This window comes from Felis catus, chromosome D2 (genome assembly GCF_018350175.1).
Source record: "Felis catus isolate Fca126 chromosome D2, F.catus_Fca126_mat1.0, whole genome shotgun sequence".
Lineage (NCBI taxonomy): Eukaryota > Metazoa > Chordata > Mammalia > Carnivora > Felidae > Felis > Felis catus.
Genome location: NC_058378.1, coordinates 42,048,616 through 42,066,863, shown reverse-complemented (window position 1 = coordinate 42,066,863; position 18,248 = coordinate 42,048,616). Strand labels below are relative to the sequence as shown.

Sequence of the window (18,248 nt, the reverse complement as noted above, 5' to 3'; positions counted from 1 at the left end):
GGCCACACCAGGAAGTACCCTCCTGTCTAGAAACTCTAGAATGACAAACCAGGCATGAGTTGTTTAATGCCTGAGTCCAAAGTAATGAGATGAAATGGATGCAATCTATTTCAGTGGCTGCAATGAATTTCAGTTAACTGCTGCTTTAACAATGAATCATTAAACACAGGTGATGCTAAGTGTTAGCTCTGATCCCTCCTCACTTAGAGATTGTGGAATACTGCAGGGAAATTCCTCTATAATAATCGGGTTGTCAAAACTTCAGTGAATGTCAAGGACACCTCAGGGCTAGATAACAGGCTGATTTTAAAATTTTCCCATCCTACTTGTCCATTTCCATCCAGGCACTTCCCAGGTTCTGGCTCCCAAATGCCTTTTTGTGGATCCCGTTCTTGTTCTCTGCTGCCCTCTCATTCTTGGGGAGTCAAGCTTTGCCCTGCCACCTGGCCAACTTAAGGCCTAGATTTAGTCTTTGGTCCCCCTTTCCACACTCCTCAGTATATGTCCTGCTCTCCCCCCTTAATCTCTTCCCTGAAAACCACCACATAGGGCTTTGCCTCTTGCTGGCACCAAATGGGAAGATACCCTCCCATCTTCCATCAGCTGTAGCCTCTGCCATTCCATATTCTGGATTGATCCATGGGAGGTTTTTCACTCCTGTACAGAGGTTTCTCAGTCTGCCTCCAAGTGAACTATACATAGAGTTGCAAAGGAAAACCAGGATGCCAGTACTATGGACTGAATGTTTTTATCCTCCAAAAGTTCCTGTGTTGAAACTCTGATTTCCAGTATGATGGTGTTTGGAGATAAGGCCTTTGGGCCAAACTCATCCCTCATTGATGGGACGAGTGTTCTTATATAAAGAGACAGAAGACGGCTTGCATGTCTTCTCTCTGCTCTTGGCCATGTGAGGAGACAGCAAAAAGGTGGCTGGCTATCTGCAAACCAGGAAGAGAGACATCAAAAGAACCCAACCCTCGGCACTCTGATCTCAGACTTTCCAGCCTCCAGAGCTATGAGAAATACATTTCTGTTGTTTCAGCCACCTAGTCTCTGGTGTTCTCTTATAGTAGCCCAAACTCACAAAGATACCCGTTTAAATGTGAATTTCAGATTAAAAAATGAAAACAGAATTCACTGTTCAAAAATGATGAGGTGCTTACCTGAATTTCAAATTTAGTTGTATTTTTTATTTGCCAAATCTGGCAACCCAAACTATAAAATAACCCCCTTTCTTTTCTTTTTTTCAGTATACGAAATTTATTGTCAAATTGGTTTCCATACAACACCCAGTGCTCATCCCAAAAGGTGCCCTCCTCAATACCCATCACCCACCCTCCCCTCCCTCCCACCCCCCATCAGCCCTCAGTTTGTTCTCAGTTTTTAAGAGTCTCTTATGCTTTGGCTCTCTCACACTCTAACCTCTTTTTCTTTTCCTTCCCCTCCCCCATGGGTTTCTGTTAAGTTTCTTAGGATCTACATAAGAGTGAAAACATATGGTATCTGTCTTTCTCTGTATGGCTGATTTCACTTAGCATCACACTCTCCAGTTCATCCACGTTGCTACAAAGGGCCATATAAAATAACCCCCTTTCTATAGCACTTAGCCACTACTCTCCCCAAACACTTCCGGGATCTGGAGACTAAGCAAATGCAAATGTTGGTTGTACAGAGCAGGTAGGTCATTGTCACTGTCAGGGTTTGTGTCCCTGACTGTGGGCTGTAGCACTGTGGAGGGAACAAGTGGCCTAGACCTTTCTGCTCTTTCTCAGGAAGAAAATGTTTGTGTTTGAGAGCTACCTAAAAACATGCCCCTTGCTGCCTAGAACGTGTTCATTCTGGGCTTACTCTAGGCTACTGGCTTACCACCTAAAGTCCTGCTCCTTAACACATCTTGGAATGTGACTGTTGACCGTCAATGTGTGGTGGGTTAGGGCTACAGTGTCACTTCTGAACTCACAAGGCGGAGGCATTGTTTCCAGCATGCACCTTCCAGCTCATTCATCCCCCAGCCGCCTCCCTCCAGGACATTTGTGAAATGGACGGTTTCTTCTGCACGCATCTCTCCTTGCTGCTCAAAGGATTTGTTTTGTTTGCTTTGTTTTCATTTCCCAGAACAGGAATGTTATGTTGTGAGCCTCAGTATTTCTATGTATTGAACAGAGAACATAACACATATTTACTCCTGTGCTGTTTCTTGCCTTTATTTTTAATCCTGCTTAAAGTAGAAGTTCTTTCAAGCTCATGGCAAGATCTCTCAGACTCACTGACAAGTCCCCACTGCTGTATATCTTCTTCTTCCTTCTAGCACTAGATATTGCAAGAATCTTCACCATCATATAGATACATGTGCAAAATTCCTAGACAAGACCTTGGGAACACTGCCTCGGCTATGCCTTCCCATATGGAAACAAAGAATAGCACTCTCCTCTCACATTGCTATTAAGATTAAATGAGGTCATGCACATCAAGTCCAAGCATGTAGTAGTTGCTTCATAAATGCTTCATCCTTTCCCTTTCTTCTGACCACCAATACATAGAGTGCATAATATAAGTATGTAAAAATGCTTTGCACACTAGTAAGTCAATATAGCTAGTTTGCGCCTCAACCTGCTTGCTTTTTAAGGGTATGGGACAGGTGCATTAGGACATTTTCTGGAATCTCCAATTTCTAACTGTACTGTTACTCTGCACAGTTTTACTTGAACCTTTCTATACCATGCTGCCTTCTCAGGGCCCTCTGAAAATGTCCATTCCTCTCCTTGGAATGACGTTTTGTGCAAAGCTTTACCTACTTTTTTTTTCCCTATTTGCCTTGCATTATTTCAGCTTAAGTGTCATTTTTTTTTTTTCATTTCCTCAGGTAAGCCTTCCTTTAGCCTCTACCTTTCCACCCCTCCTGCCCCCTTTCTGTTGCCAAAAGGCAATTCCCATTGTCTTGTTATTTCCCTGAGCTGTAATTGTTTCTTTCAGAGGACTCTTCTCTGTTTAGAGTTACCCATTCAGTGTAAGATCAATTATTTAATATGTGTTGTTCCCACACTAGAATGCATGCTGTCCGAGGGGAAGGGGCAGTGTCTGGGTTTTTCCGCACCTTTATCCACAGATTGTAGAACAATGACTGGCATGCAGTTTAAATGTTGATGGAGGCAGGGTGAGAGAGAGCAAGGGCCCATGGTAACCCCTTGTAATAACCATGATGCCCACATGCCGACAGTCACATACACATTCATAATGAGGCAGCCGAACAGGGAATATAAACAGCTTTAAACCCAGCTTTACTTACTTCACAGTTTTGCCCGGGGTCAAAACTACTCTAAGAATTGCTTTAGTGCTTTCAGCATGGACTCTTTGAAATTCCTGAGCAACAATCAGTAGGGAATCAAGAAATGTCCTCCACTGCTCCATAGAACCAAGAAATGAGATGAAGTAAATAGGACCTAGATCTTCCCCTCAAGAAGGAAAATTTCTTGACAAAAATAAAATATTTCTACACATGGTAATCAAGTCCCTGGCCTTTTGATTTTACCTAAATGCCTACAAAGAGGTATAAACTTGCCATCTGGAATTTGTAGCTAGTTGATGGAATTTTATTTTGTTTTACCAAAACCTTTTTCCACCCTTGCCTGTGCCCGCTGAGTACTGTGGAAGTTGAAGTATGTATTGTGCCTTCTGCTACATTCAGCTCCCACCTCCCAAACCTCCTCTCCAGAATAAACTATCTGATGCAAAGACATCAGGAGCTTGAGTGGTACTGGCAGATTTGTGATTCGTACAGTGGAGGGAATGGCCACCTTGCCCAGATAGGACAGCAGCTGCCCTGGATGCTGAGTAGCCCTGGCACCGTCTGCTCGGCTGACCCACTAATCTGACATCCAGTTTTTGTGAATGCCAGAATTGTTTCCCATTGGAGATTTCTTGAAACATCTCTTACATCAATTAAAGACTAACAAACATATGGTGATTTCTTGAGACAGTGAAGGATTTAACTGATTCATTACTCATGTAAGGAACAGTGATAGCAACCAATTCAGCATCCTGTGCCTTGGCTTACTTTTCTTTCAAAACATCAATTTCCAGTATGTTAGGAGATTTCAGGTTTTAGGAGTGGAGACACCCTTCTGTCCTTCAGATGATGGAGACGTGTAAGAATGCCCTAGGAAGTCGTCAAGCTCAGGGATCTCTTTCAATAGTGTCAAGGTCAGGCCTTATATTAATGGAAATGGTGCTCATCACCTTTCAAGTACCAAAACAGCTCCAACAACAGCAAAACTAGCGACTGCTATAGAATTTAATAATGATGTATGTCAAAACATAGCACTGTGCCTGGCACAGAGAAAGAACTCAGTAAACAATAGCTGGCATTATACTACTAACTACAGAAATTCTAGGAATTTAAAAGCAGTTTTGTTGACCTTGTCATTCATTTTGGCATACTATTAGAAGAATGTATCTGTGTTTATAACTTTATTTTCTCAGACCCTGTCCTAGTTTCTACTGCTTTTCTTCCTTTCTCTCTACTCTGACTGATCTTTCTCTCTCTGTCTCTGTCTCTGTCTGTCTGTCTCTCTCTCTCTCTCTCTCTGTCACACACACACACACACACACACACACACACACACACACACCCTCTTCTCCTTCTCCCACTCATTTCCAACCACCATTCCTTAAGAGAATCTGATGAGGCACATTATTCACTATCCATTTTCAAAGCACACCCCCACTGGGCATTCTTGTGCCAAACTATTTCTTAAACTTTCCCTTCCAACTGACCCATCACTAGTCCTCTTTGACCCAGATGTAGATGGTACAATCCATCCCAGCAGATTAACAGATTCATGTGACGGAAAGCATGGGAAGTTATGTATAAGAATCCCTCTGAGGGACTCTGCTTAGAAGGAGATTGAGGGTACAGAGTACAATGTGTTTCATACACTACTAAATACACCAGTAATTCATTTTTCCTTTCCTCCGAAAGCTCAAAATAAGCTTTTTTTAAAAAATTTCAGTGTAGTTAACAGTGTTATATTAATTTCAGGTGTACAGTTTAGTGATTTAGCAATTCCATATATTACTCAGTTCTCATCAAGGTGAGTACACTCTTAATCCCCTTCGCCTGTTTCACCTATCCCCACCTACCCGCCTCCCTTCTGGTAACCATCAGTTTGTTCTCTTCAGTTAAGAGTGTTCCTTAGTTTGCCTCTCCCTCTCCTTTTATTCCCCTTTGCTTGTTTGTTACTTAAATTCCACATTTGAGTGAAGTCATATGGTATTTGTCTTTCTCTGACTGACTTCTCTTAGCATTATACCTTATAGATCCATCCGTGTTGTTGCAAATGGCAAGATTTCATTATTTTTAATGGCTGAGTAATATTTCATTGTACATATATATACCACATCTTCTTTATTCATTTATCTATCCATGGACGCTTGAGTTGCTCCCATATTTTGGCTATTGTAAGTAATATTACATTAAACATAGAGGATCATATATCTTCTTGCATTAGTGTTTTGAAATCTTTGGATAAATGCCCACTAGTGGAATTACTGGATCAAATGGTAATTCTATTTTTAATTATTTGAGGAACCTCCATACTATTTTCCACAGTGGTTGCCCTGTTTGCATTCCAACCAAGAATGTAAGAAGGTTCTTTTTTCTCCACATCCTCACCAACACTTGTTTCTTGTGTTTTTGATTTTAGCCATCTGACAGGTATGAGGAGATATCTCATTGTGGTTTTGATTTCTATTTCCCTGATGATTGGTGACATTGAGCATCTTTTCATGTGTCTCTTGACCATCTGGACATCTTCTTTGGAGAAATGTCTGTTCATGTCTTTGGCCCATTTTTTAATTGAATTATTTGTGTGTGTGACTTGAATCAGTTCTTTATAGGTTTTGGATACTAACCTTTATCAGATATGTCATTTGCAAACATCTCTCATTCATTGGGTTGTCTTTCAGTTTTGTTGTGCAGTTTTGTCTTTCACTTTTGCTGTGCAGAAGTTTTTATTTTGATGTAGTCCCAATAGTTTATTTTTGCTTTTGTTTCCCTTGCCTCCATAGGCATATCTACTAAGAAGTTGCTATGGCTGTGTCAAAGAAGTTACTGTCTGTGTTCCCTTCTAGGATTTTTATGGTTTCAAGGCTCATATTTAGGTCTTTAATCCATGTTGAGTTTATTTTTGTGTATGGTGTAAGAAAGTGATCCAGTTTCATTCTTTTGTCCAGTTTTCCCAATACCATTTGTTATCTTTTTCCCATTGGATATTCTTTCCTGCTTTGTTGAAGATTAAATGACCATGCAGTTATGGGTTCAATCCTGGGTTTTCTATTCTGTCCTATTGATCTATGTATCTATTTTTGTGCCCATACCATATTGTTTTGACCACTACAGCTTTGTAATATAACTCAAAGTCCTAAATTGTGAGGCCTCCAACTTTGCTTTTCTTTATCAAGGCTATTTTCATTATTTGGGGTCATCTGTGTTTCCATACAAATTTTAATATTGTTTGTTCTAGCTCTGTGAAAAATGCTGTTGGTATTTTGATAGGGATTTCATCAAGTGTGTAGATTACTTTGGATAGTATAGACATTTTAATAATATTTGTTCTTCTAGTCCATGAGCATGGAATATCTTTCCATTTCTTTGTGTCATCATCAATTTCTTTCATCACTGTTGTATAGCTTTCAGAATAAAGGTCTTTTGCCTCTTATGTTAGGTTTATTGCTAGGTATCTTATTATTTTTGGTGCAGTTGTAAATGGGATTGATTCCTTAATTTATCTTTCTGCTGCTTCATTATTGCTATAGAAGTGCAACAGATCTGCACATTGATTTTGTAATCTGTGACTTCACTAAATTCATTTATCAGTTCTAGCAGTTTTCTTGGTGGAGTCTTTCAGGTTTTCTATATATAGTACAATGCCATCTGCAAATAGTGAGTTTTTCTTCATCCTTGCTGATTTGGATGCCTATCCTGTATGATGTTGAATTAAAGTGATGAGAGTGCACATCCTTGTCTTATTTCTGACCTTAGGAGAAAGCTCTCAGTTTTTCTCCATTGAGTAGGTTGTTCACTGTTGGTTTTTCATATATAGCCTTTATTATGTAGACCTATGTTCCATATAAACCTACTTAAAGATTTTTCTGCATCTATTGAAATGATCATGTGAATTTTATCCTCTCTCTCATTGATGTGATATATCATGTTGACAGATTTGCAAATATTGAACCACCCTTGTATCCCAAGAATAAATCCCACTTGATTGCGGTGAATGATTTTTTAAAATAGTGTTCCATTTGGTTTGCCAGCCAATATTTTGTTGAGGATTTTTGGATCTATATTCATCAGAGATACTGGCCTGTAGTGTTTTTTTTTTTTTTTTGGTAGTGTCTTTATCTGGTTTTGATATCAGGGTAACGCTGGCCACATAGAATACATTTGGAAGCTTTCCTCTCTCTTCTGTCTTTTTGGAATAGTTTGAGAATAATAGGTAATAACTCTTCTTTAAATGTTTGGTAAAATTTGGGGTGCCTGGGTGGCTCAGTCACTTAAACACCCAACTTCGGCTCAGGTCATGATCTAATGGTTCATGGGTTTGAGCCCTGCATTGGGCTCTGTGCTGACAGCTCAGAGCCTGAAGCCTGCTCCAGAGTCCATGTCTCCTTCTCTGACCCTCCTCTGCTCACTCTCAGTCTCTCTCTCAAAAATAAATAAAAGATTAAAAAATGTTTTAATAATGAAAATAAATAAATGGTAAAATTCACCTGTGAAGCCATTTCATTTTGGACTTTTGTTTGTTATAGGCCCGTTCTGATTTTTGTATTTACGAGGTTCAAGCTTGGCAGGTCTTCTGTGGAGATATGTTGTCACATTTCACATGGAGATGCTGGCAATGCAGCTTCTGATAGTAGGAAGTGGGCTTGGAGAACTGCAGAGGAGTAAGCTCTGCATGACTAATAGGATACGTGGATGGAACCCAGGTGGAGCCTGGGCCAGGCCTGGTGGGATCAGCACCTGGACCAGACATGATGCCCTCACTGATACTGTGGTGAAACCCAGCCTACAAATCACCACATGAGTGAAAATCATGGCCTTGCTTATGCATAGCTTTGTATACCTCCTCAGAACACCCGATCCTGCTTTAATGCTGATCACCCAGGCACAGAACCTGTTGATATGAAGCCTTACTTCCTGCCTCTGCATCTTCCCTCTTTAGGAAAACCCTTCTTTGCTGAAAGGATCCCACAGAGATATTGCATACACGAATCTTTTACAATTACTACTGACACCATCAACCTCTAAGTAGTATATTTTGAGGGTTCAAAACCTCATATAGCATTCCTAAATATCAGTGCCAGATACTATATTTTGTAATTTCAACCGAGACCAACTACTGGGACTTCAGCTTCTTTAAATGGAAACTCCTATTAGAATGCGGTTTATAAACATTTCACGCTAGGTTTTATCTGTGTATAAGTAGAGTACATATTCATAGGAAAATTTGTGACAAGGTAACTTTTAATTGCCTTACTGAAATATATATTTCTTGAAGAATGAGACTACTTTTTTATCTTGGAATTTTATCATTGGTGCTATGAAAAAGACTAAAACATATTAGATAGTTGACATGTATTTGTATAATGGGTATACATTGATCATTTTATTAGTGTTATGGCTGTTCTTAGTGTTAATAATCACCCCAGAATATCACTCCTACACAACATCATCTGCTTAGATTACAAGATATTCTGATTATTCCTTCCTGGGTCATCCACCTTCATATGTGCGTAAAGATTTTAAGGGGCCCCTGGGTGGCTCAGTCGGTTAAGCATCCGACTTTGGCTCAGGTCATGATCTCATAGCTTGTGAGTTTGAGCCCCGCATCGAGCTCTGTGCTGACAGCTCAGAGCCTGGAGCCTGCTTCAGATTCTGTGTCTCCCTCTCTCTCTGTCCCTAACCCACTCGCATTCTGTTTCTGTCTCTCTCAAAAATAAATAAACATTAAAAAATTTAATAAAAAAGATTTTAAGGCATTTATTCTGTGTGAAATTTCAGGCCTTCCTACTCAGGTCTTCTCTCTGAACACAAAACTGCAACATATCCTCATAAATCTGAGAGCAATAAAAGTAGCCTAAACAAAGTTGGAGGAAATTATACATTTTAAATGCAGACTATCATAAAAGAAAATTGTAGTGAAAGTTACAGATATATTTTTATTATTGCAAATTATTCATTTGCAAAATTGAATAATACAGATCTGTAGCAATCATTTAAAAACAAAGAACAACAAAAAAGAGAAATATAAATGCCCTAAGGAGGAGTAAGCAGACATAAAACCCACGAAGATGCAACATTTCCCAGTTCCTTTCTAAAGAACTCTAAAATCCAAAAGGGGACAAAGATAGCATAAAATAAGAAAACCCAAGACCAGTGTCCTTTAATATCAAGACCCTAAATCTTAAAAAAGAAAATATCAAACATAACCCAGCATTATATTGAAAGAATAGTGAGAAATATACAGAGAATGAACATATGATGTGATACTGGTTAGTCTATTATTGTAATATAATGTATCACAGTTTAGGGTTAAAGAAACTAAAGCTATTTATATAAACCTGGTATCCAAAAGAAGTAGGCATCAGATTAAAAATAAATCACACCTGAAGATATTAAGAGACTTCAGTACATACAAATTTAAAACATCTATATGTTATCCTGGGGTAACTACTGACATCAATTTGCTTTTATATTTTTAGATAATTTTCTGTGCAACATACATCTATCCACATGTGTACATGTGTCTATAACAGTATATGGTCAATTATTCTCTAATTATTTAGCTTTTACTGTGGAACAAACCACTCCAAAACTTTGTTGTTTAAAGTAATATGCATTTAATATTGCTCGGGAATCAATGAGTAATGTCAATGAGGAATGACAGTAGGGGGTCTCTGCTGAACTTGGTGGGACTTTCTTGCATGTTTGGAGATTGCCCAGCTCCAGTCTGGTCCAGACTCTTCCTTGTGTTTACACTCACATTGTTACATTAAAAGATGGATACACACAAGGAGGGGAATAATTGAAGCAACAGTTTTAAAATAAACGATATAGGGGCGCCTGGGTGGCTCAGTCGGTTAAGCGTCTGACTTCAGCTCAGGTCACGATCTCGCGGTCCGTGAGTTCGAGCCCCGCGTCGGGCTCTGGGCTGATGGCTCAGAGCCTGGAGCCTGCTTCCGATTCTGTGTCTCCCTCTCTTTCTCTGCCCCTCCCCCGTTCATGCTCTGTCTCTCTCTGTCTCAAAAATAAATAAACGTTAAAAAAATTTAAAATAAACAATATAATTCAAGAGCCAAGGAAGACTACAGTATCATATCCATGTATTCTGATAAAATTTTGATGAAATTTGATGCCCATGTGAAGAATAAAAAATACTTGATGGGCCAGGAAAAGAATATTTCCTCACAATGATAAAAGATCTGTAACTCTGCCAATAGCCACTAACATAATTAATGATAAAATATTTCATGAATTCCTACTAGAATTCAAGACAGAAATGCTTTCTATCATTATGAGGGAAAAATTGAGTAGACTAATAGATTGCTAGGGCACCCTTTCCTCTTTCCTCTCCTACCCACATCCCAAGGGCTAATGGACCATAATTTAAGCTGATGATCTCCAGTGCTGTTTTGATTAAAGAGTGCAAAGGAGATTTCCTAAGGGGTGAGTTATTAGTAAGATGCCAACAAACGGTGGGGGGGAGGGTGTTTCTGGGGTTGGTTCCTTTAACAGAATGGGATCTTGGCAATAATGGTGACAGTAGCACTGTCAGCAGCCACTTAGAATAAAAAATTAGGTTAATTCTAATGATGGTTTGATTTGTCATTCAGTATGCTGTATCAAAGGAAGGTCTGGAATTCCATTCCGTTAAATAGGAAACATCTGACGTTATTGTTTATGCCATTGCAAATGAAGGTTAAATAGCCCTCCTTTGAAGATTATTGTTTTTTGTGCGTGATGATACAGACACAAATTTTGGTGGAGCACAGTGTTATGGTACAGAGAAATCTGATACCTAATAAAGAAACCTTCACAGCAGAACCATTTTTGGAATGAGCTATGGGACACATATAATTCATAATTGGTATCCAATCAATTTTCAAACTTGTACCAATCCAAATATAAGGTATAATTGTAGAAATTTACATATGTTTTATATGCACACATTTAGAGTAACCATAAGCATTCATGATGATATAAATGATGAATACACAAATGTACATTAGCATAGCAGTACATGATTTCTGTCTGTGCTGCCCATTATCACCAGGTTGTTAAAATCAGTTGAACCTTTAAAACTCAACTTTTTAAATAAATCTAAATCTCTTTAAATAGCATTGAACTATTTTCTGTACATTGGCCCTCCATACTGTGGCTGCAATTTCTTTAAAATCCATGGGAATGTTTACTCAAAAGCTGTAATAGGTTTTGTGGTCCTATTCAGAATGCCAAATGATACAATAAAAACAAACAAAAAACCCTAGATCAATTTCAGTGAAATTTAAACATCCAGAATTATATTATATATGATATTATATATATTATAATATATATTATATATAACATTATAATATATATTATATATTATTCTTTGAATAAGAAACATACCGTCTCAATATGGAGGAACAACAAACGTATCCTTTATACATATACATATAATACTACGTAAATTTTGTCACATAGAGACCAAAATTAAAAATATTATTAGATGAATGACTCCAATAAAGAGATTGCAATTATGAGTGCTAGAAAAGATTTAGGAATTATTGGTGATCAAACAGTAAATTAATGGTCTATAAGAAATAAGAAGGAAAGAAATAAGGAAAAGTACCATATTTCATGGACTACAACCTCCATGTTTTCCACGTATCAAAACTTGTGAAATTTAAATGAATCTCATAACTGTTTTTAGCCAGGAAACAGCCATGATGTAGTTGTCCCTCCTAGGTTTTGCTCAACTTGAACATAGCTGTTCATGCCATCATCATATCAGTTAGCTAACTGTGCTGTTAGTGATACATAAGTGGAGTTAAATTGTTGTGTGAAATGTCTTCTAGAACGACTAATATGATTTGAAGACAAAGTGAAAAGTTTTATGCGGAAAGGTGTAGAAATACAGCATTAACTTAAAAATTGGATGTCCTTAAAGCCAATATTTGTCACTGGAAGAGTGACAGCCATTTCATATTTCCCTATTTCAAAGCAGCAAGGTAGAGCTATACAGGACATAAGAAAGGAAGTTGCTCACTAGTAGATGGAACTATATTATTTTTTAAATTATTGTTGAGACTTTTTTAACAGAATTTTATTATTTTTTGTTACTGAGTTGCATTCATAGGTATTGACTATATAAGAGTGCAAATGAGGCTTGAGAGATTATCAGTTCCCTCAAAATGTTGTAAGAAATTTCAAATCTAAGAGGCACATGGAACATTTATTCAAAGGTACTGTTGTAGATTAATTGGAAGCACTTTTTAAACATTTTTTAGAAGGAGGGGTGTCTGGGTAGCTCAATCACTTAAATGTCCAAATTTGGCTCAGGTCATGACTTGCTGCTGTCAGCGCAGAGCCTGCTTCGGATCCTCTGTCCCTGTTTCTCTCTGGTCCTCCCCAGCTTTTCTCTCTCTCCTCTCTCTCCCTTACTCAAAATAAAAAAAACATTTAAAAAAATTTTAGGAGATAAAACAGCAGTTGGTCTTATAATTTATATCATGTTTTCAGAATTGATGTAAAGTATATCCATAACAAACCAGGCCAAACTGTAAACAATAACAAAATATAGGGAGGTAATAGTGCTGACTCTAGAATGTTGGGGAATATGTATATAGTAATTGCCTTTTACAGAGGACTGTATAGCTATTGATAACTTTAATATATGAAACATATCTGCATAAGAAAAATTAAAATTTGGAGTTATTTCAATTTTACTAAATTCTAAATATTTTCAAATGTTACTTTCTTTTCCCTCTATGATCCCTCAAATATTCAAAACTAAATTTGAATTGGCCAGTATCCTGACTACAAAGAGATCACTCAGAAAGGGTGATTTGTGAAAATATTTAGAATTTGTGTTTTGAGCAATCCCTATCAAAATAACACCAGCATTCTTCACAGAGCTAGAACAAACAATCCTAAAATTTGTATGGAACCAGAAAAGACCCTGAATAGCCAAAACAATCCTGAAAAAGAAACCAAAGCTGGAGGCATCACAATTCTATACTTCAAGCTGTATTACAAAGCTGGAATCATCAAAGCAGTATGGTACTGGCACAGAAACAAACACATAGATCGTTGGAACAGAATAGAGAACCCAGAAATGGACCCACAAATGTATGGCCAACTAACATTTGACAAAGCAGGAAAAAATATCCAATGGAATAAAGACAGGCTTTTCAGCAAATTGTGTTGAGAAAACTGGATAGCGACATGCAGGAGAATGAACTTGGACCACTTTCTTATACCATACACAAAAATGAACTCAAAATGGATGAAAGACCTAAATGTAAGAGAGGAAGCCATAAAAATCCTCAAGGAGAAAGCAGGCAAAAACCTCTTGGACCTTGGCTGCAGCACCTTCTTACTCAACATGTCTCCAGAGACAAGGGAAACAAAAGCAAAATCAACTATTGAGACCTCATCAAGATAAAAGGCTTCTGCACGGTGAAGGAAACAATCAGCAAAACTAAAAGGCAACTGACAGAATGGGAGGAGGTATTTGCAAATGACATATCAGATAAAGGGTTAGTATCCAAAATCTACAAATATCTTATCAAAGTCAACACCCCAAAACACAATCCAATGAAGAAATGGGCAAAAGGCATGAATAGACACTTTTCCAAAGATGGCTTACAGACACATGAAAAAATGCTCAACATTACTCATTATCAGGGAAACAGAAATCAAAACCACAATGAGGTACCACCTTACACCAGTCATAATGGCTAAAATTAACAATTCAGGCAACAACAGATGTTGGCAAGGATGTGGAGAAAGAGGAACCCTTTTGCACTGCTGGCAGGAATGGAAACTGGTGCAGCCACTCTGGAAAACAGTATGGAGTTTCCTCAAATAATTAAAAATAGAACTACTCTACAACCCAGCAATTTCACTACTAAGTATTTATCCAAAGGGTATAGGAATACTGTTTTGAAGGGGCACATGTACCCCAATGCTTATAGCAGTCAACTGTTATCAACAATAGCCGAAGTATGGAAACAGCCCAAATGTCCACCGACAAATGACTGGATAAAGAGGATGTGGTATATATGTATATAATGGAATATTACTTGGCAATCAAAAAGAATGAAATCCTGCCATTTGCAACAATGTGGATAGAACTAGAGTGTATTACACTAAGAGAAATTAGAGAAAGACAAATATATTACTTCACTCATATGTGTAATTTAAGATACAAAACAAGTTAGCATAAGGCAAGGGAAGGAAAATAATATAAAAACAGGGAGAGGGACAAACCATAAGAGACAAATACAGAGAACAAACTAAGGGTTGCTGGAAGGGTTTTGGGTGGGGACATGGGCTAAATGGGCAAGGGGCATTGAGGAGGGCGCTTGTTGGGATGAGCACTGGATGTTATATGTAGGTGATGAATCACTGGATTCTACTCCTGAAATCATTATTGCACTATATGCTAACTAACTTGGATGTAAATTTAAATACATCAATTAAATAATTAAAAAAAAGAATTTATGTTTTGAAGGTAGGGCCAATAGGATTTATTGATAGATTGGATTTAGTTTCTGAGGTAAAAGATTAAAGATAAATCTAAAATTATGTTTTCCTAAGCAAATAAAAGAATGAGTTTGCCAGTATGTGAGATGGTGAATGATAAAAGAGAGCAGGTTTTGAGACAAAGTCAGAATTTCAGTTTTACATCTATTAATTTGAGATGTCTATTAGACCTCTGAGTAGGCATGTTGTAGGTTTTGGATATAAGGATCTCACATTGAGGTGCTGACATAAACTTTGGAACCATCACCATAAAAATAGTAATGTAAAGCCTTGATAATAGAAAAAAATCACCTCAGAAAGAATATACAGGAAGAAAAAGTTTCAAGTGGAAACTCTGGTCCATGCCAACATGTATAAATCAGGAAGAAGAGAGGAAGGAGCAAAGGAAATTGGGAAAGAGTGGCCATTGAGGCAGAAGGCAAACTAGGGAGCTTGGAGATAGGATTCAAGCCACATAAAGAAAGTGTTTTAGAACAGAGGAAGTCATGAAACATGTCAAATGGTAAGTAAGATAACAACAGAGAAAACTGATTACAGTATAACAAAGTGGAAATCATTGGTGGCCTGAATCAGCACACTTTAAGGGGAGGGTTGGATATGAAAGCCCATCCAGAGTAATTTCAGAGAGAAGGGGAGACAAATTTAAGAGAATAAAGACAATTTTCAAGAGTTTTACTGTAAAGGAGAGGAAACAATGTGAGGAAGTAGCTAAACAGGTGCCCAAGAAAGGGTTTTGCTTTAAAAACTTAGATGAGAAAACAATAGCACGCATGTGTTGATGGGAAGTAAAAAGTGGAGAAGATATAAATGGTGGTACGGAAGAAAGGAGAAAATCTACACGGAATGACACCTAATGTGCAAGTGGAGAAGTTGACCTTTGGGAACCTTTTGTAAAGATGTTGATAGTAACTCGAATGAAAGCTGAGGGCATGAGCACAGACCCCTGTGACTGAGGAGGAGTAGAGGTGGACCTGTGGAAGTTCTCAAAGTTGTTCTTTTCTTATGAAACAGAAAGCTATGTATCTGCTGAGTAAAGATGGGGAACACATGAGCAAATGATTTTGTTCCCCAGAACGTGCCCTTGACAACATATTCTGTTTTCTCCACTATATATGACAGCAAGCTTGCTAACTATATCTTATCATTTGTATATTGCTTCTTTCTTTTGTCTCAGTCATTGTTCTTTACATCTGTAAAATGGAAATAATAATATCTTAGAATATTATTATGACATGTAAAGTTAATTTGAATAAAAATGTATAAAAGTACCTAGAACTTGCTTTGCATAATGCAAACAAAATATTTTCTTTTTCTTTTTTGCCATTTAAATCAAGGGGAGTCCTCCTCCTTACTGAAATTTATATCGTCTTATAAAACAGCAGTCTGAGCTCTTGTGAGCAAATGAGGACTCATCCTGGTTCTTAATTAGTGATGCACACCAGGCCAGTTATAATTAAATACATACTTCCTGTCAGTTGTAGGTTAACTACATGGTTCATGGCATCAGACAGTAGGAAAAGCTTTATGAATGGTGTTCCCAAGTGCACTGTGCTTTACCATATAAATTTATTGCCGGGAAGAAATTGCTCCTGGCAACATAATTATAGGTTAGAAGGTAAAGAGGGGGCAAACACTTCAACATACAGCATATGCCATGACTGACGCAATCAAGGTTTGACAGCCTGGCAGGAATCTATACCAGTATGACTGGCACACCATGACCTCTGATGCCAGCTTTGTCTCTATCATAAATTATTTCATTCATAGTGATTGGATGATTGATTTTTTTACCATGAACAATGACCTTGCTGTTGGAATAAGGGACCTAAGGTGAGGAAGATGAATCTATTCTCAAAAAAAAAAAAAAAACCCACAAAAACCCAAAATTCTTGAAATATCATTGTGAGGGCTCTGTCCCTACACCTGAAACTTAGAAATGCTTCAAAGAACTTCCCTCCTCTGGCTCAAATTTGTTTGAGAACTAGGAATTGGAGAGAAGAAATGCACGTGGCAAGAGATACTTTCTTCCATCTGTGGACACAATGGAAACATAATATGGAAGGGAGCTGAAGAGGACCCCTTTCCTGAGAGTGAGGATGTGGTTAAGAATTTTTGCAGTGCCTAGGTGACAGTTATAAAAGGAGGAACTATTTAAGACAGTGACAGCCCTAATCCAATGAAATAGAAGAGTAATTGAACCAAAGCTTTATCTTACAATCTTATGTCAAGAGTATGTCATGGGAGGAGTTCAGGACTTTCTAATACAGGTCTGTTTTTTCTGGACAGTGGGCAAGTAACTAGCATATAACATATCCTTACCCACACCTCAAAGCTGACTCACACTCCATTTAAAATATCATACTTTTTTTCCCCCTTCTAATATGAAGCTTGGATTTTCTAACTATTGAAAGGATTGATGGTGATGCATACAGGTCTTAGCAAAACAGATAGTGCTGGTCTGCCTCTGGTACTTGACACCAGGTAATTGCTTTCAATCACTGTAAATGACATCTAATAAGACTAGATTCCAAACCAGGAAAAAGAAAAGACTGGAAATAGGATTCATGTAGATGGTATATCTGCTGGGTGGAACTGACAACCATGAGAACCTTTCAAATGATGGTGGTCAAACTCTACCAGCTCTTGAAGAACAGTCTTCCTCTATGTCTGTCCTATCTTTGTGGCACCACAGCTGAATTCCAGAGACATTGTTTTAATTAACATATTTTTCCTGACTCCTAGACTAAGTCTAGGGGAAAAGATTATAAAAAACATTTCTGACTGGAGACTCCCAGTCCTACCTTTGATTTGTAAGAAGCTTAGAAGTCATGACTCCCGTCCTTACAAGAAAAGCTGGATAAACTGAAAACCAATGACTTTCTTAGATCCATTGGAAAACTGCCATTGCAGGGCAAATGGCTACCCTGAAATCTGGAGAGACAATTTCATCCAAAGGGACACAAGTGACATATACTTTTTTAGAGCAAGAGCTGCTGGAGCTATACACCGACAGGAACACTTAAATATTACATTTAATGGATTTCTGGATACTGAGTGTAAACTAATGTGACCATGAGAAACTCATGAGAACTGCAGTCCTAGGAGGGGTTTATGGGCTCTATTTCCAGGACTCCCACCCTGTTCTCACAGTGATTTGAAGAAGATCCCTTCTTGGATCTGATAGGGAGAGGAGAATCATTGTTTCACAACAATCATTGTGAAATAAGCCAGAATATTCTTCATAATAAAAACTTATTCTGTATGGAAAAACACTTCACAGAAACTTATCCCACTGGGCAAAGGGCAGTTATATGACTCTATCCCCCTCTAGCCTTCCTAGGCACCTAAGAGGGAAGGAGGGAAAGACACTTGCAAAGATCGCAGCCCAGGGACACCAGCTCACTAGAAGATGGAGTTTAAGTCATTAAGTTGTAGA

At 38.0% G+C, this 18,248-nt stretch overlaps 1 protein-coding gene across 2 annotated transcripts in view; it reads left to right on the top strand.

Moving 5' to 3' along the window:
- The window catches only part of LOC123381008, a 789,636-nt gene that overhangs the window by 621,918 nt on the left and 149,470 nt on the right, over positions 1–18,248 (top strand). The gene's annotated exons all lie outside the window — the stretch shown is intronic.